Consider the following 6698-nt stretch of genomic DNA (forward strand, 5'->3'; position numbering starts at 1 on the left):
TCCCAGGGAGATATTGATTAGTAGGGTTTGAGCGGTGCCCAATGAGCGGCAGAGCCACCTCGTGGGGATTTCCTCTCTTGTCTCTCCCTCCCTTGCTCCCAAGAAGCAGCTTCTCAGCAGACGTTGTGATACCATGTGGTGTCACTGTGGTGACCTCCCAACAGCCCTGGTAACCAGCCACCCTGTTGCAGGAGGAAATTCACAGAATCACAGAAGGGCTGACGTTGAAAGGCAGCTCTGGAGGTCATCTGGTCCAACCCCCTGCTCAAGCAGAGCCACCTAGAGCCGGTTGCCTAGGACCATATCCAGACGGCTTTTGAACTTATCCAAGGATGGAGACTCCACAACTTCCCTGGGTGACCTGTGCCAGTGCTCAATCACCCACACGGTGGAAAAGCGTTTCCTGATGTTCAGGGTGAACCTCCCGTGTTTCAGTTTGTGCCCATTGCCTCTGGTTCTGTCACTGGGCACCACTGAAGACAGCCTGGCTGCATCATTTTTGCACCCTCCCTACAGGTATTTATACACATTGATGAGATCCTCCTGACCCTTCTCTTCTCCAGGCTGAACAGTCCCAGCTCTCTCAGCATGTCCTCATAGGAGATGTGCTATAGTCCCTTCGTCGTCTTTGTGGTCCTTCACTGGACTGTCTCCAGTATATCCCCGTCTCTCTTGTGCTGGTGACCCCAGAACTGAACCAGCACTCCAGGTGTGGCCTGGCCAGTGCTGAGTAGAGGGGAAGGATCACCTCCCTTGACCTGCTGGCAACACTTCTCCTAATGCAGCCCAGGATACCATTCACTGCCTTTGCTGCAATGGCACGTTGCTGGCTTATGTTCAACATGGTGTCCGTCAGGACCCCCAGGTCCTTTTCGGCCAAGCTGCTTTCCAGCTAGGCGGCTCCCAGCGTATATCGGTACACGGGGCTGTTCCTCCCCAGGTGCAGGACTTTGCACTTCTCCTTGTTGAACTTCATGAGGTTCCTCTCAGCCCATTTCTCCAGCCTGCGGAAGTCCCTCTGGACGGCAGCACAATCCTCCGGCATGTGAGCTATTCCTCTGATTTTGATGTCTGCAAACTTGCTGAAGGTACACTCAGCCCCATCATCTAGATCATTAATTAAGATGTTGAATAGCACTGGACCCAGTATTGATCCCTGGGGTACACCACTAGTTACTGGCCTCAAACTAGACTGTGCCACTGATCACCACCCTCTGGTCCTGGTAATTCAGCCAGTTTTTAATCCACCTCCCTGCTCATCCAGCCCATACATGAACAGCTTCTCTGGGAGGATCTTATGGGAGACAGTGTCAAAAGCCTTACTCAAGTCCAGGTAGACAATATCCACTGCTCTCCCCTCATCTACCAGGCTAGTCACTTCATCATGGAAGTTTATTGGGTTGGTGAAGCATGACTCTCCCTTGGTGAAGCCATGCTGACTACTCCTGATGATTTCTTTGCCCTTGATGTGCCTGGAGATGGTTTCCAGCATCAGTGGCTCCGCCACCTTCCCAGGGATTTTGGTGAGGCTGACCAGCCTGTAGTTCCCTTCTTGCCCTTCTTGAAGATGGTGGTGACGTGCTTTCCTCCAGTCCTTGGGCACTTCTCTCGTTTGCCATGATTGATCAAAGATGATGGAGAGTGGCCTTGCCATGACACCTGCCAGCTCCCTCAGCACTTGTGTGTACATCCCACCAGGGCCCACAGATTTTTGTATGCGCAGGTTGCTTAAGTATTCCCTGACCTGATCCTCATCCACCAAGGGTACATCTTCCTTGCTCCAGCCTTTCCCCTTAGTCTCCGGGACCTGGGATTCCTGAAGGCAAATTACCCTACTTTAGCATGATTTGGTTCTCACAACTCGTGTTAGCTGTCATCGTCACCTTATTACTTTTTCGGTGGCTGCAAATTGATTGTTTAATAATTCATTTAATAGATTTTTGAGAGCCGAAGCGAGGCTGCCCGGGCAGCAGTTTCCCTTCCGTAACCCTTTGAGATGTTCCCTTGGCCCTGACTCACTTCTGGCAGCGATTTCACTTTCCATTAACCCTTACAAATAATTATCACAGGCCTTTAAATGGCATGGGATGAATTTTGTCTTCTGTTCCTCACGTCTCTGGTCACAACCAGTCCTTTTTGGTATTGCAATTACAGGAAGACGTTGGATACTTCAGTGCTAAGCAGTAGGCCGATGCTCGGTTTTGTCTCCCTGGCCCTTGGAAGAAGTTTTACTGTTGGAGCTTTTGCTCGGCGGCGGCTCCGTCCCCCAAAGGAGCTGTCAGGCTCCCACCCGCACTCGTCCCACCGAGACACATAACTTTAAAGCCTTTTTTTTTTTTTTTTTTTCTGCTTATCTACTGTTTCCCTCTCCTTTGCTCCTATGGGAAAGGCCACAGAACTAACAGGGAAGGGGGAAAAAAAAAAAAAAAAGGGTGGTGGTAGTGGTGGTGGTAATATTTTTCCGATTACAAAAAGCGAACAGGCACCAGCGCTGGTGACTGAAGACCCCAACCCACCCCCACGCCGCGCCCGCCCCCAGAGCGCTGCAGGAACACAAAGCAAAACCCTCCCGGGGCACTCTCTCCGCGGGGCGCCGTTTGCAGCGCGGGTGCCAAAGGGACCCCCGGGCTTGCGTGGGCAGAGACGGCCGCTCCCCGCCAGCCCACCCGGGCCGCCCCGCGCGGCGCGGGCATCAGCAGCGGCTCAGCGGCACCACTATCCAAGCGCGTCTCTGTGGCGCAATCGGTTAGCGCGTTCGGCTGTTAACCGAAAGGTTGGTGGTTCGAGCCCACCCAGGGACGGAGCGCGACCTTTTGTGACAACGATCCTTTTCCTCCTCTGCGGAGCCGGTTTCGCGGCGGCTGGACGCGGCCTGCGCCGCTTTTATGCCGCTGGGAGCTGCCCGAGACCCCCCTTTCAGCCCCCGGGCCTTCCCGAACGCAGAGAGGAAGTTCCCTGAGAGCCGCTGACGGTCCGGTACGCGCCGCCATGCTGTGTGTTCCCGGTCAAGAGGGGCGGCAGCCACACTGCTTGTAACTGGGAGTTTCCGTAGTGTAGTGGTTATCACGTTCGCCTAACACGCGAAAGGTCCCCGGTTCGAAACCGGGCGGAAACACCAATTTTTCTGTTGTGTTTTTCTTTTTTTTTTCCTTCCTGTGTCATCGCGGACGTCAAGTTTTCCCGATTCGTCCTTTACAAACCCGCCTGCGCTCGCGAGGCGGCCCCGCGCGGCGTTGTGGGGGGGGACATCCCCCACGGGCAGGCCCACTCGCGTCCTCGCTGGGGGAGCGGGAGATGGCGACCGGCCTGCGAGGCGTGGGCTGCGCACCGCAGCGGGGCCGGGGGTGAGGGGGCAAGGGCAGGGCCGGGTGCTTCGTTTTGAAGATATTCTTATATTGAAGATTATTTATTTTGAAGATTTGGTTCATTCCCCCTGCACAAGGTCCCCCTCTGCAAACAGACTTATTTCCCTCGTCTGCTCGGAAAGATGACTTAAAGGAGTAGAAATGAGTCTCAGCTGAAATGGTCGGAACACCATCAGAAAACTTCGGACAAAAACTTCGAAAATAGTACGATTCCACCACCACATCAGAGCATTTTCACTGCTTGCCCCTGAGCGGCCGTAAGGTGTAGATGCTGTTTGGTTAGTTAGCCCAAGAACTGGCAAGTTTTGGCGGGAGATAATGCCAGTTAATGGTAACGTTCACGCACAAAGCATTTAAAAATCTCATCTCGCCATGGCAAAGCAAGGCTTGGAGGCAGAGGGAAGAAAAAAAGAGAAGTGGATACTCACTGAAATAGTTTAGAATGCTACCTTAGAAAATCCAAATGCACAACTTCTTTCTCACAGCTCTCCCCGTCACTTCAATCTCTTGCTCTGCTACACCAACAGAAAGAGCAAGCCAGTGAAAATATGGATACAAAAAAATAAACATCCTACACGAAAGACAGTTACAGTATGGAAGAACTGTAAAATGCTGCTTAAAAGCTCAAATATGTATTTCCTACATAAAAATTATGGGCCATCCTCTCTCTAAGCCAAAGGTTGAACACACAGTCCACTAACGGAGGGATATAAAATAATTTGGGGCTCTCCTACTCTTCAGCTCTCCACCTCTGGCGTTTGCATTGAAAGGTTCTGCAACAGGACCAGTCACCAGGGCCAAAGTTCATCTTTCTAATGAGGAAAGGGGAGATGCCTCCTCGCCAGGTACTTCCGTGGCGGGTTTCCCAGCATATTGCCAACCCTTACAGCTCATGGGTTGTTTTGGCATGTTGCCCGTTGCTAAATTGGACAGGATTACAGCTAGCCCAAATCCTGTCTTGGACATTAGAGAAGCCCCTTTAGATAGTCATTGACATAAAAAGGTAATATAGACCTAAGTCCAGGGAGAAACATCTCCTGAGGGTTTCTTCAGCCTCTCTCCAGAAAACGTAAGCTGGAGGCACCTGGTCCTCAACAGGTCAATCCTCCAGGCCCTACATTAAAAAAAAAGGCCAGGCCTACTTCTTTACCCTCCTTTCCCGGCCCCGTGGGTCCCACTGTGTTCTCCTGCATCATGCAGCTTCAGCATCTCCCTCGTAAACAACTACGCTGTGGTCGTGCATAGCAGTGCAAAACCAGGCGTGCCGCAAACTTCTCCGTCAGCCTTGTAATCCTGCTAACCTTATTCTCCCTCTCGCTCTGCCCGTACACTGTCTTAGATCTATACTTAGCCTGTAAGCTCTTCCACTCCGAGACTGAATCCTGGTGGACTTTAAAGCACAGCACATGCTCAGGGAGCCACATAGAGAATAATCTGCGCGGAAGGTAACACGCTTTGCTCTGAGCACGAAGTGGCTCATGAGGAGAAGAGCAGCTGCTTAGCTGTGCCAAAGGAACAGGGACAAGAAAAAAAATCGCTCTCCATTGATACGTTGTCAGGAAGGGAATAATTATTTCAAGCAAAACCCAATGCTGAAGAATAATAAATGGCAACAGTCAGCCATGAAAAACATCAAGATCAAAATCAGATTTGCAATCGGCACCACAATGAATTTCTGGCAGTGCCCTAACAGGTACACAGCTAAAAAACCATCCAGGCAGCCCCTTCACAGGTGGGCTGGTTTATTGTAGGCAGGTTGAGAGAAAGCAGCCCTTTCTTCTTCCTATATTCTTTTGATAAAAACCGTTTTTAATATCTCATCGAGTGGTAAGGTCTGAATCAGTGTTACCTCCACCGTAGAGCTGATTCTGAAATAAAAGCTGTACAAGTGCCACAACTGTGCCTTTCCCAAACCAGAAGACACAGACTGACAAGATTATGTGATGCAAGAGGTGACGAAACATGTAAAATGTAATCCCTTCAAGTGCTCAAAGCCATTCCTTTTGGAAATTTACCCTGTAACACTGATAAAACCTCCAAAACAGTGACACACTTCTGCTCACTCATTGTATTTGCTATATGCCCCCCTAGTTTATTTCTAATTGACAGAAAACTAATACTTTGTATTCTCTTTATGACAAACAAAAAGCTGCATTTTAAAACTAGTCTCAAAACAAAAAGCCCAGTAACTACCAAATTCCAAACGTTTTTGTTTTGGTCAGGGGGCTTTTCATTCAGTCGCAACTGCATTCTCACCTGCACAAGATCAGAGGCGGTAAAACATTTGTGGAAACCGACAAATTTGCACAGCATCATCTTTAGTTAACTATTTCAGAAAAAAAGGCAGCAAAGAACTTGCAGCATTAACAGATTTAGTTTCATACTTACTTCATCTCAAGTGCTATTTATTTGCTCTTAAGGCTTCTATATATATGGGTACCCAAACTGTATCCCATGCAGCTGCAGACCAAGGACTCCTCACATCTGTTTGGAGAGGTGCTGCCAGTGGTGACCAGAGATTCTTGCTTCTATTTAGGCATATACGCACAGATGTGTCCCCATGACCTTCTCTGCTATTAACCTTGTTGTCCTTCCAGTACCTAACTGGGAGCCTACAGGAAAGATGGGGAGGGACTCTTTATCAGCGAGTGTAGTGATAGGATGAGGGGGCAATGGTTTTAAACTGGAAGAGGGTAGATTTAGATTAGATATTAGGAAAAAAAATTTCACTCTGAGGGTGGTGAGACACCAGAACAAGTTGTCCAGAGGAGTCGTGGATGCCCCATCCTTGGAGGTGTTCAAGGCCAGGCTGGACGGGGCTTTTAGCAACCTGGTCTAGTGGGAGGTGTCCCTGCCCATGGCAGGGAGGGTGGAACTAGATGATCTTCAAGGTCCCTTCCAACTCTGACCGTTCTATGACACTCCTTCCTTGCACCAGGACTTTCTCCTCTTCTCTTCCTCATGTTGTCCTATGCATTCTGTATTACACTAATCCCACGGTTGCTGCTTCACTCACCGCTGGGTCCGTGCCACGTCCCAAGCCAGCGGTGAATTAGTTCCCACTTCACAGCTGCAAGCCAGTTGGTCACAGATGGTGTCTACGCTTGAATGTAGCTCCCCACTGCTTGGGGAAACCTCTTCAAAAAGTAGTCGGGTGCAGTGAGATACGCCGCTTTTTAGTGGTTTGCATATATAGAAACCACTGGCTGGAAAACTCTGCAGGAAAATCCTATCACCTCCTTAAGTCCTGCTGAGGCACCTATTCTATTCACTGATAAATCAAACTCTAATTTTGGTCAGCACTTTTTAATAAGGGAATTCACAACAGGCAAA

Source organism: Vanellus vanellus (genome assembly GCF_965231255.1).
Source record: "Vanellus vanellus genome assembly, chromosome: 1".
Lineage (NCBI taxonomy): Eukaryota > Metazoa > Chordata > Aves > Charadriiformes > Charadriidae > Vanellus > Vanellus vanellus.